Source organism: Schistocerca serialis, chromosome 1, assembly GCF_023864345.2.
Source record: "Schistocerca serialis cubense isolate TAMUIC-IGC-003099 chromosome 1, iqSchSeri2.2, whole genome shotgun sequence".
NCBI lineage: Eukaryota > Metazoa > Arthropoda > Insecta > Orthoptera > Acrididae > Schistocerca > Schistocerca serialis.
The window spans coordinates 192252348-192266319 of NC_064638.1; positions in this window are offsets into that span (position 1 = coordinate 192252348).

The window sequence follows — 13972 nt, forward strand, 5'->3', positions numbered from 1 at the left end:
AAAGCCACTTTTAGTAGCTATTTGCTACTTATATGCAGTTCACCTGATCGTGTTCATACTGTTGAGTAATCACACATCTCCAGAAAGCGATTTTCACTCTGCAGCGGAACATGCGCTGATATGAAACTTCCTGACAGATTAAAGCTGTGTGCCTGACCGAGACTCGAACTCGAGACCTTTGTCTTTCACGGGCAAGTGCTCTGCCATCCGAGCTACCAAATCACGACACACGCCTCGTCGTCTCAGCTTTACCTCTGCCAGTACCTCGTCTTCTACCTTCCAAACTTCACAGAAGCTCTCCTGCAAATCTGTAGAACTAGCACTTCTGGAAGAAAGGATACTGCGGAGATATGGCTTAGCCACGGCTTGGGGGATGTTTCCAGAATGAGATTTACACTTTGCAGCGGAGCGTGCACTAATATGAAACTTCCTGACAGATCTCAGAGGTAGTGCTGCAGCGATATATCATGCATATGTCACATCATCAGAGGTGAAATGAGGAAATTGTCACCTTATCATTTCTAAATTTTCGCTTTATCATCCCAAGAAATAATGAATACAATAACATGTTATTTAATGCAGTAACTACAAAAGAATTGTGAGATAGAATTAATTTTATATTTTGTGAATTTGTTAGAACAATAACAAAAGCTGCTACGTTAACAAACTGTTTTCTTGAAATTAAAATCGTAATTGAAGAAATTAAGTTAGTTTAATTGAAATTCAGCCAGTTATTGCCTACTAGTTTGTCAAGAAATAAAGAGAAAGAAAAGAAACGAAGTTTGTAACTTGATGATGAATTATTACGGTAAGGTTACAGAGGTAATAAACAATAACGTGAGAACTTCAGTCAATGCCTTTGGCGATCACATTGTCCCTCAGTTTTTGGTACTGATAAAATCCCGAAATACGTTCTACTCCCTTAAGATATTGTAACTATTCAAAGCTTATTCCAAAATCGAAACAAATATCAACACACGACATGTTCATATAGTTCTGAGAACCACAAAGCTAGCTTATTTTTGGAACGTAAATGATGGACAGACTGCCGTATCTACATTTCGATATTTATAGTTTGCAAAATTTAATACGATTTTGCTGACATATGAAACATGACTAGCGCTGTGTGGCCTTCGTCAACGTACGTCGCACTCTGCTGTACGGCTGTTCGGACACCACAGATGTATCATAATTGCCTAGTCTGATAACGTCTATGGCCTTCTTATACTCGTACCTTGACGAAAGTGTTCCCCCTGTCTACCCTGTATAGTACGTGTCACAAGTTGCACACAGTATTTTGTGTACTCCAGTTTGTTCATCGGAACAGAGCGACAACGGATTCTTCAACTGGTTCATGGATGGTTTTTGAATTTAGCAGCAGTGTGTGATACCCAATGAAGACCCAAGAAAACTGGTACACCTGCGTAATATCGTGTAGGGCCCTCGCGAGCAAGCAAAACTGCCCCGAAACGACGTGGCAAAGACTCGACTAATGTCTGAAGTAGTGCTGGAGAGAACTGACACCCTGAACACAACAGGGACGTCCATAAATTCGTAAGAATATGAGGGGGTGGAGACCTGAATCGCACGTTGCAAGGAATCCCAAATATGCTCAATAATGGTCATACCTGGGGAGTTTGGTGGCAGCGGATGTGCTTAAACTCAGAAGAATGTTCCTGGAACCACTCTGCAGCATTTCAGAACGTGTGGGGTGTCGCATCGTCCTGCTGGAATTGCCCAAGTCCGTCGGAATGTACAGTGGACATGAATGGACACTTACGTACGTATCACCTGTCAGAGTGGTATCTCGACGTACTAGCGGTCCTATACCACTCAAACAGCACACGCCCACACCATTACAGAGTCTGCAGCTACTTGAACAGTTCCCTGCTGATATGCAGGGTCCATGGATTCATGAGGTTATCTCCATACTCGTACACGTCCGTCCGCTCGATACAATTTGAGACGAGAATAGTCCCACCAGGCAACATGTTTCCAGTCATAAACAGTCCAATATCGGTGCTCACGGGCCCAGACGAGGCGTAAAGCTTTGTGTCGTGCAGTCATCAAGGATACACGAGTGGGCCTTCCGCTCAGAAAGCTTGACACTTGTGGTTGGCCCAGGATTCAAATTTGCAGCAGTTTTAACAGGAATTTCACTTCAGTCACGTTGAACAATTCTCTTCAGTCGTCGTTGGTCTCGTTCTTGCAGGCTCTTTTTCCGGCCGTAGCGACGTCAGAGATCTGATGTTTTACCGGATTCCTGATATTCGCGGTACACTCGTCAAATGGTGTTACGAAAAAATCCACGTTTCATCGCTACCTCGGAGATGGTGTGTCCCTTCACTCGTGCGCCGACTGTAACACTATGTCCAAACTCACTGAAGTCTTACTAACCTGCCATGGTAGCAGCAGTAACCGATCTAACAACTCCGCCAGACACTTGCTGTCTTATATACGTGTTGCCGACCGCACCGACTTATTCTGCCTGGTCACATACCTCTGTATTTGAATGCGCATGCGTATACCAGTTTCTTTACCACTGTAGTGCATGTAACAAGTGTACATTGGTAACTATTGGTAATGTTGTGTCTTCACGTCCCTCCAATAGCTTCGAAACACTGCAGCTGGGTGGTGGCTCAAATGAGTCAGTTGGAACTGTGTACTTCGGTGCGAGTCAGTGTACAGTGGTGCGTTAAACAGATGCTATCAATGTTACCACTGTAGAAAAGAGAGTATTTTTGCGGAAGGGCAGTGATATGAAGAAGCTAAATACAGGGAAACGTGTTACTGCTTTTAAAGTAAGACGGCGACTTTGTATCAGACATCTTTATTTCATTTTCTTTCGTAACTGTTTTGAGCTTCTAAGCGCATGTTCATCAATGGGTGAAAGCCGATACCCGATGAAAGGAGCTCGACTCTCGTAATGCTTATCTTAGATTAAAATTCCTCATGTTTGCGTGTTGTATACTAAATCGCAATAACAAGAAACGTAATTAATTTCAGCATCATTTAAATGTTAATTATCAAGAGGAAATTTTTATACTAGAAGTAACGATACTGACATTCCCCTGGTTTCGTTTATGGTGATTTTAACGCTGTAAACCGTGTGACCGTCTATGCGATTGGTAAATGGAAATCACTTTAAGTTATTTATTTGTAGAAGAGGTGCGCCCCACTACCAATTAAAAGCGGGCGTAGAGTACCACACTTTCTCCGGTGTTGAAGGTGTAGGTACGAACTAATTTTACCTTAGGAAATGTCCTTAGTATTATTCTTTTCGGTTCTGGTCATGATATGTTATCAGCATAACAAGTTGATGTTTCCATGCTGTTTGCAAAGATTGCCTGAAGCTAAATATGCGAAAAGCACATTGATTGTAATTCAGAAGCGAAATGTAGGCGACAGCAGGATAATTTATGACTGACATTTAATCAAGAATTTTGAATCAAACGTTTGCCTTATTGTGTGAGAACCACAAGAAGTCTTAATGTGACAAAAGCCATTTGCATCGTGATAAATTCACCTCTGGTTGTGTACTAGTTCCCCAGAGATGGGGCTGGTAATTGCTCCTCACTTCCTGTCCATAGCAAAGTGAACTGTGAAGCTGGATGTGCAGTGTCAAAAGTTATAATTTTGTTGGTGACGCATATGATACAATTGACGGCATTAGAGGTGAAGAAGATTAGTGTTTAACGAGGACGGAAAGATAATTAGAAACAAAGCGCAAGCTCGAATAGGCTCAGGGTGGGGATGATAATTAGCCGCGCCCTTTGTAAGGAATCATCCCGGCATTCACTTTAAACGAAATGACACAAAAACCAAAACTGACGGAGTGGTGAGGGGGGGGGGGGATTTCTGTTGTCTTCCAGTATACGAGTTCAGTGTCTAGCCAATGCGCCACCTCGCTTTATTTTTAGGCTGATCAGTAAGAAGACTGCATGGAGGTGAACTTCGAAACAAGTTTCTAATGTTGTTAGGTTTCGGAAAGCACTATATTAACAATAGCAAGGCTGAGGATTTATTCTCGTTTATTGGGATTTTTTTTTATTATTAGAACAGTGAACCTGATAAGTTAGTTCTGCCTCATTTTAATGCAACAAGCACACCAAAGCAGCGGTTGGCTAATGTAGTGGTAGTAGAAGTTTGTTCATCAAATTGTAGAACTGCAAATAATATGAAAAGGAAATATTTGCCTTTCCTCCTGCTACAACAGCAAGTGATACTTGATACTTGTACATAAACTACACTTTATCCATGACAGATAAGTACTTGTAACCGGAGGGCAAAAGAGATAATGAACTAGCAGCACGAATAACTTCAGATGGCGAGAACTGTGTTGTTGTGGTGCAACGTTGTTTGCAACTTCATTATCACCTACTGTGCTCTGTCAGGCATCTGAAATGCTAATTAGCTTCAGAGACGCGTCCCCGTACCGGGGGTAACGCATAATAAGATCCAAGTGGCTTTGAGTGTGCCACTGTTTCCATGATGAAAATGTGAACGCAAGAACGCTAAAATTAATTGAAATTTAAGAATTATGTGAATCCAGTAAACAATTATTGGCTTTTCAGCGGTAAAGCTAACTACCCGAAATATGTTATTCTTCGTGATAATACGCAGTCTGGTGACGACCTAGAACTACGATAAGTAAAACACATTTTCTTTCAAATTAGAATTGAACTTATTATTTCGGTGAAAAATGAAAAATATTTTGGCTCCTCTACATGCGTAGCGTTCCACTGTCAAATTTAGGGTCCTGAATGATTTTTCTAGGTTTCTTTAAACATCAACGCGCTTTTTAGTATTGTCTTTAAAGTCTTAAACCTCGGGGAGGAAATAGATAACACATAATTCAAGTAACGCTTTGCATCAGAGTCCACACTCTTTTCAAACTTCTTGACAGATTAATACAGAAATGAAATTGGCGATAAACAACATCAAATCTTAGACCATTTAGTAGATGAGATTGAAGGTATTCAGATATCCTGGAAGCACTATTACCCATAACAGATGGAGAAATCAGGACTTAGAAACCAGGTTAGTACATGCGGAGCATCCAAAATGAAACAAATTTCACTAGAAACAAGTATCCGCTACATATTACGAAAGGAAGTTTTGAGAACAAGCGTCTCAGTATAGTTTTGTATCATAGTGAATTATGGACTTTGGAAAAGTCGGGAAAGACAAGAACATAAGGATTTCTGTTGTGTTACGGAAGGACGGTGAAAACTAAGAGTGTTGAGAAAATAAGGAAAGAGGACTTTGTCGCAGAATCAGCGAATAATGGAATAAATGGAGAACACTGACTGGAAGATGGTATAAATGTAGATGACATATGTGGAGACATAACGGATTAAATTCGACATCACTGGGAGAAACCACAGAGGGCAAAAACTGTTGGAAAAAAGAATATATCCTAAGAATGATTAATGGTACTGTGTATAAGAGCTAATCTGAGATGAAGTTATCGGTCTACGTTCTCTTCGAATTATCTATCAATGAACGGCTAACGACTGTCAGTTAATATTTTGGTGCTACTCTTGTATTAATTACATTTCTTGTATCTGAATAGCATATTGGTTATTGATGCTTTAAAATTGTTGATAACTGCGTACGATACTGAAATACGGGTCGCCGAATTGGGACAAAGATGCAAGTCATAATAATAAAATATTACATGCAACATATACGTCATATAATCTTGTAATGGAAGCATCATAATCAGGCAATCAATAGTGCTAAAGCAAAGAGATACGATAGCAGGAAAACTATTGCTGCAACAGTTGTATGTTGAAACCAAAAAGCACCGCATGAATAGAATGAGGAGTAGAAATCTTGTGTTTCCAGGTCCCACACACTGTTTAACAATCGGAGAGCGGCCTAAACTTGATTTCATAAATTAAAAATAAAAATAAAACACGTGAACGCGTTGATAGAAGAAAGCATATGCGAGGAAGTAAACCAATTTTTAGGGAACATACATGAAGGAATGAAAGAAATAACAATAATGTCAGCGTTTTAGTATCATGGAAGAAGTAACCTCATTTTAACAGAAATGTACTGACAGGCCATCAATTATTCATGTACCAGACAGGTACGAAATCAGTTCACGACCAACACCCTGCAGTTTAATCAAAAGATCTGTGGGTCGGTGTTGTTTATGAGGAGTAGGTGACTCGATTTGCGGGTTGCTTGTATACAACAGTCTTAAAATGTAGAGAGAAAAGACGGCAGTTTCGGTTAACTGCCGCAGATCAGCTTGCAGAAAATGGAGTTCATGCTGAAGTTTCACTTCGCAAAATGCTAAAAGAGCCACGTTTGTGCACCTCATAACAAAGGAAACAGTAAAATAGTACGGGAAATACTTAACGATGCTAAAGTCTCCCTGGAATTACTACAAAATTTTTAGAATAAAGCTTACATTTTTTTCAAACGTGACTATCTTCTGTTTACACATAAGTATTCACGTTACAAGTGTCATACAGTTCTGTAAACCGCAGACGAATTTTCTCAGCACTTTCCTTTATACGAATGGATCAACAGCTGCTGCCTGATCCTTGTCTAATACTAATCATTCGTACAGAAAATTTATCCGAACGAGTAGTTGTCGACGAAATCATTCTTTACGTGAAAGTGACTGATGACGTGAGCTAGACTTCATTATATGCAATCATCTAAAGAATTCTTAATGTCACTCTTTTTCGTCGCTGTATTCTAGGAAGGTTAATATACGTACCGATATGCTCTATTTTTCACATCACATTACTATCGGTTCCATCAGAAGTAATTATGAGAATTTACGAGTATTTGCGAAGACTGTAGTCTAGTCTCTTCCACAAGGCTGCTGTTGATGGTGTAGGGAAAGCTCCATTTTCGTCGACATCAAGTTAAAACCGGCAGAGAAACCCTAATGATCTTCAATTACGTGTCGCAACACAGCTGTACAAGAAGTTAAGCGTCATAAAAAAGCAGGAGAGGTACACGTGATGGGCTGCGAATATAGATTCCTAAGCTCATATAGATAAAAAATGTTTTTTCCTGTCACACATAACAGATGAAAGTTGTCAAACATACGAATCTCGTAAAATAATAACATATTAACCATAAGCGTAAATGTTCGACTGAAAATGCCTCTCATCAACTTATCTTATGAATAACATTATCATTTACCAAATTTATACTGTAGCATTGCTAACCTGGACGTTAGGACGTAAGTTATACAATTTTCTCGGATATCACACGACAGTGGCTCGTGACGAAAATTGTTACAGACATTTCGTGCGTCCGTAGTTCAGCACTAAGCATATACCGTTTGGTAATTTGAAAACGGTTTCATATTTGGGCACCGGCACTGAGCACGCAGTACATACTGTTAATATGACCCCCTTCTTTTACCTTTCAACGTACACATATTCATGAATTTCCAACATAGTGATGGACGATAGCTACGATTAGAATGAATTCACATTGGGTGCTCACACGAAGTTTATTGTTTCGTATCTAAGTAACGGCTGTTGGTAGTCCGGTTGCTATCGTTTTATTTATCGATTGTCGTTTTTTAATTGTGGTTTTATTGTTTGTGGTTCCCTGGAGCCATTTCAGTTTACGTGTAGTCATATTGCCTTTTGGAGATAGAGAGTGGAGCCGTGAACGCCAGAAAATGGAGCGCCAAGTGGAGATATTTGAACATATGCGACATATTCTTCTGTTTAAGTTGAACAGAAGGGTGGCAGCAGCGGAAGTAGCCAGAAACATTTGCGCCGTGTATGAGGAAAAATGCCCTCGGACAGAGCACGACCAGAAAATGGTTTTGTCGTTTTAAGGAGGATCGGTCTGGCGTTACTCTCTCTCCACATTCAGGAAGACCTTCATGGCTTAATGAACATCTTTTAACCTCATTAATCCACAATGACCCACCTCAATGTACTCGAAAGCTGTGCAAATCTGATGGACTGTTATCATTCCACCAACTTGGGATTTGCATGCAGTGGGGAATGTTCAAAAATGGAGTGTATGGATACAACATGCTCCACAAGAGATAATGTTATGTATCTGTTGGAGCCGCGACAATGTAGTGTGCTACGACGTGGTTACCTGAAGTGTAACAATCACTGCTGACATTTTCTTTCAACAATTGAGGAGTCTTGCAAACGCCGTCGAAGAACAACTATATGCTGGGTTCCAGTAACCAGAAAGACTGTGTGAAGTGATGCTACTACACGATAAAGCCTTCCCGCTTTCTGTTGGACTGACCGAAAGCACTATACAGAAGTTGGGATGAGAAGTCATTTCGCGCCAAGCTCAGATTTTCTTCTTTTCCGCTCTCAATCGAACAATGTTCAACGAATTTCCGTTTTGCATGAAAATGTTCTCCCATCATGGCTCGACGTGTTCTTCACCTCAAAACCGTGTGACTCTACGTTCGAGAAATCGAAAAGTTACCCCAGCGTTACCACACTGTTGTAAATAGAGAAAGAGAGTATATTATTGATAACTAATCTCTCTGTTATGTGCATCTGTTGTGTTTATTGAACATATTGAAATGTGTGAAATCTTATGGGACTTAACTGCTAAGGTCATCAGTCCCTACGCTTACACAATACTTTACGTAAATTATCCTAAGGACCAACACACACACACTCATGCCCGAGAGAGGACTCGAACCTCTGCCGGGACCAGCCACACAGTCCATGACTGAACCTATTGACAAACGCTACGAACTCATGCACTAATCCAATACTTTGGAGGGAACTCTATGATTACACTTACGTCTAAGTCTCTGGTTTGAAAATGGACGTGATTATCTGAAACTAGTCATGACGAGGAAATGACTTTTATTGCAACTGTGCCGGATATTGAACGTGAAAATTTTTTTAACAAATATTCATCGTATATCAAGTAAATAATTCTTTTTCGTACCACCGACTATTACTTCTATTAAAAGCTGAGTAAAAGCAAACGCAAATCGCAGTATAGTATGTTTCCTTAAGATACTGCGTACTTATCTCTATCTAACATGGTGTCTTTCTCTCACAATATTCGTGTCTGAATCATTTACACTTTATTTGTACAGACTATACTATCATACAAAACCCAGTTCGGACGCATCTAAATATTTGAAATGTCGTACAGTCTTTTTTTTGTGTTTCTCATAAAACACATGAAACGTAATTTGTTTCCACTACTGCGGGAAATAATTCTGGTGAGAGTCTGCGTGAAAAGGTAGCCGAGCTTTTCCTGAAATGCTTAGGCAGTTAGCTACTCATCCCAAGCATAGTATCTGACGTTGGGATAAACATGAGCGGTTCAAAATATCACGCATAGCATAGTTGTATCAATTTTCCAGGACGAATTTCCACTCTACAGGAACTGTGTGCCGATTTGAAGCTTCCTGGTAGACCAAAAGTGAGTGTCAGACTGGGACACGAACCTAAAACACAGGCTCGAGTCCTAGTACGACACATATGTTTTATGTACACCACTGGGCATTAAAATTGCTACACTAAGAGGAAATGCAGTTGCTAAACAGGTATTCATTGGAAAAATATATTATACTAGAACTGACATGTGATTACATTTTCACGCAATTTGGGTACATAGATCCTGAGAAATCAGTACCCAGAACAACCACCTCTGGCCGTAATAACGGCCTTGATACGCCTGGGCATTGAGTCAAACAGAGCTTGGATGGCGTATACCGATACAACTGCCCATTCAGCTTCAACACGATACCACAGTTCATCAAGAGTAGTGACCTGCGTATTGTGACGAGCCAGTTGCACGGCCACCATTGACCAGACGTTTTCAATTGGTGAGAGTACTGGAGAACGTGCTGGCCAGGGTAGCAGTCGAACAATTTCTGTATCCAGAAAGTCCCGTACAGGACCTGGAACATACTGTCGTGCAGTATCCTACTGAAATGTAGGGTTTCGCAGGGCTCGAATTAAGGGTAGAACCACGGGTCGCAACACATCTGAAATGTAACGTCCACCGTTCAAAGTGCCGTCAATGCGACAAGAGGTGACCGATTCGTGTAACCAATGGCACTCCATACCATCACGCCGGGTGATACGCCAATATGGCGATGATGAATACACGTTTCCAATGTGCGTTCACCGCAATGTCGCCAAACACGGATGCGACCATCATGATGCTGTAAACAGAAGCTAGATTCATCCGAAAAAATGACGTTTTGCCATTCGTGCACCCTGGTTCGTCGTTGAGTACACCATCACAGGAGCTCCTGTCTGTGATGCAGCGTCAAGGGTAACCGCAGCCATGGTCTCCGAGCTGATAGACCATGCTGCTGCAATCGTCGTCGAACTGTTCGTGCAGATGCTTGTTGTCTTGCAAACGTTCCCATCTGTTGACTCAGGGATTGAGGCGTGGCTGCACGATCCGTTACAGCCATGCAGATAAGATGCCTGTCATCTCAACTGCTAGTGATACGAGGCCATTGGGATTCAGCACGGCGTTCCGTATTACCCTCCTGAACCCACCGAATCCATGTTCTGCTAACAGTCATTGGATCTCTTCCAACGGGAGCAGCAATGTCGCGATAAGATAAACCGCAATCGCGATAGGCTACAATCCGACCTTTATCAAAGCTGGAAACGTGATGGTACGCATTTCTCCTCCTTAGACGAGGCATCACAACAACGTTTCATCAGGCAACGCCGGTCAACTGCTGGTTGTGAATGAGAAATCGGTTGGAAACTTTCCTCATGTCAGCACGTTGTAGGTGTCGCCACCGGCACCAACATTGTGTGAATGCTCTGAAAAGCTAATCATATGATAGCATCTTCTTCCGGTTGGTTAAATTTCACGTCTGTAGCACGTCATCTTCGTGGTGTAGTAATTTTAATGGCCAGTAGTGTATATTCATTTTATTTCAATAGGTCGTCTTTAGCATGTACAATTTTGCCGGAAAAACGCTCCACTCAGCAGAAGTGGAAAGCTAAGCGAGAAGGCTTCTGAATTTTTCACTTCAAAATACGGTCTCAGTATGATTTTAGTGACAGCGCTAATGATCACATGGCTTTTACATCACTTACCTTTGACTTCTTTGTAATATGTTCTGAGCCGTCTTTCACTGAACACCTATATGCACTGAGCTTACAGATTGTATTCATTGTACATCAAGAAAATAATTCTTTTGCGTCCCGCCGACTATTACGTCTATTAAAATCAGAGAAAAAGCAACTGCAAATCGCAATATAGTATTTCCCCTTAAGAGACTGCGCATTTATCTCTATCTACCTAGCGGCGTAAGTGCGGCGTAAGTGGCACAGAGAAAGATTCTAAAGAATCGTACTGCGCTGTTGGATCATCATTCACATAACAAAAAGCGACAAACTTGAGTAGAATCCCATTTTCTCAGAGGTCGATCGAAATAGTTTGTGGGTAAACTAAGTTACCAAACGACCATTGGCTCATTTACAGCGAAGACATTGCTGCTTGGACGTCATTTTCTCTGAAAATTGTAATGGACGAGGCAGCAAATGCCGTGAACTTCGTCAGAACACGGGTCCTAAGCATGCGGTTTTGTAACATTTTTTTGTAAAAAACTGGGATCACAGTTCACTAAATTTCTGTTACATTCAGTGGTAGGATTGTTATATCGAGGTAAAGTGTTAACGCCAATATTTGAACTTAGAGATGAGACACTTGGATTTTCAACCACTGAGGATCACGAGTACGCACATTTACGAGTGCCTGTAGATGACGGATGGGTTTCTAAGCTCGAATATCTTTCCGATATTTTCGTAGACTTAAATGAATTAAATAGATAAATTCTCTTCGAACAGGAGATGCTGTTGCTGATTGTAAGGTGGCAAAGCCTGCAGGTGTCACCTCTTTGGAAGGAAATGATTTGAACTGGACTGGATATGCATACTCTACCTTATAACAGCACAGTGCCATAGCAGAGGTTCGCACAGGTTCAGGTTGACTACCCCACTGTGACCCGACCAGTTCCCCTAAAACATTGTTCCTGGTGGAAACGTCTGAACAACGGTTCATGTAGTGTTTCTTGAAAGTATCAAACCTGTCAAGTGTCACTCCCAGATATTTTGTGGCCTCACAGGGTTCAAATCGTTCAAATGGCTGTGAGCACTATGGGACTTAACATCTGAGGTCGTAAGTCTCTTAGAACTTAGACACCGAAACTGCGACCGCAGCAGCCCCTCGGTTCCGGACCGAAGCATCCACAACTGCTCGGCCACAACGGCAGCCTCCCCACAGGGCCCCAGCCTAGCACCCAATCATATTATCCCTAATCTACGACTTGATTCTCAAATGAAAAGCACGCATTTGTATCTAAGAGCAAGGTCATCGGCATACAAGAAGCTGCTGCTATTTGGTGTTATGGTTTGTTGATTTGTATAAATAGCTGAACACAAGTGGAGCCAGCATACTGCGTAGCGGAAGGTCGCTTTTCTCTAGTCTTCATCGGCTTCAGTGATGTTGGATGTAGACGAGTCCGATTCTGCAAAAGAATAGCGATGTACCTAGTTAGGCTAAAATCCTTTGGCCAGGCTGTAGGCCTCGGCTACTAGTAGCTGGTAATTGACAGTGTCATACGATGCTGGAAATCGACAAATACCACTTACGTTACCTTAAGAGCTTCAGACCTATCTTCTATAAACTGTGTGAGATGTAGCAGGTGTACGGAACAGATTTTGCCAAGTGAAATGCATATTGCTAAGGTACAAGTAATGTGTCAATTACAGGTGATAGGTGATTTGAAAAAAATCTTTCCAGCAATTTATAGCGTTGACATAGAAGTGCGGCTGGTCTAAAATGCCTTTGATTTTTTCCTTCTTTTCCAAGTTTCTCCAAAGCAAATAGTCGGCTCTTCCGCCATGCCTTTGGGATCTGGCTTCTGCTCACACTACTGTTGAAAAGTTGAAGAATCTATTTCTTTACTGTTATGCCAAAATGTTTAGTTTTCTCGGCTAGCTTATCATTCATGTCAGTTGGTTTTTCGTTTCTGATCCGCTTGATAACCTTCTCCAATTCCTCCACGCTGAATGTTTCTGTCATATCACTACCCTCCTTTTGCTTTTCTGTTTGCAGTTTCGGAAAATTTGGAAATTTGTGGTAAGGTCTTATGGGACCATACTGCTGAGGTCACACTACTTAATCTAACAGAAACTAATGAACACACTCATGCCCGAGGGAGGATTCGAACCTCCGACAGTGAAAGCGGCGCGGACCGTGACAAGACGCCTCAGACTGCGCGGCTGCAGTTTCGATTTTTGTTGTTTATGTATTACTTTCCCGTGCAGCGGTAGGTGATGTGCTGTAAAAATACAGTAGATATTTTAGATAGAGGAATTATACACACCAATGACGTGCGGAATGACGTCGGCTGCACCGAGAATCTGTTCGTAGTAGATGCTGCTGTTGATGGGGAATTTGCAACGTGCAACAGAGTGCAGAATGAAGGGAGAACTGTAGTGAGCACACACTGGCATCAGGAGGACAATCCGTCACAGTTAGGGTAGCAAATGAAGAGTAGGTATAGGTTTGTTCCGTTTTCACGTCCAGGCGGAGCGCTTGAACACAACTGTACTGAACAGCATGTGTCCTGTGTTAATGAAACGTATCATACCGTAACCGCACATTAATACATCACAACAAATAGCTCCTCAGTGATTACAGGACTCTCGACTATCTTGTGAACGTATACTGGGTGATCAAAAGGTCAGTATCAATTTGAAAACTGAATCAAACACGGAATAATGTAGATAGAGAGGTACTAATTGACACACATGCTTGGAATGACAAGGGGATTTTATTAGAACAAAAAAAAAAAATACAAACGTTCATAAAATGTCCTATAGATGGCGCTTCATCTGATCAGAATAGCAACAATTAGCATAACAAAGTAAGACAAAGCAAAGATGATGCTCTTTACAGGAAATGCTGAATATGTCCACCATCATTCCTCAACAATAGCTGTAGT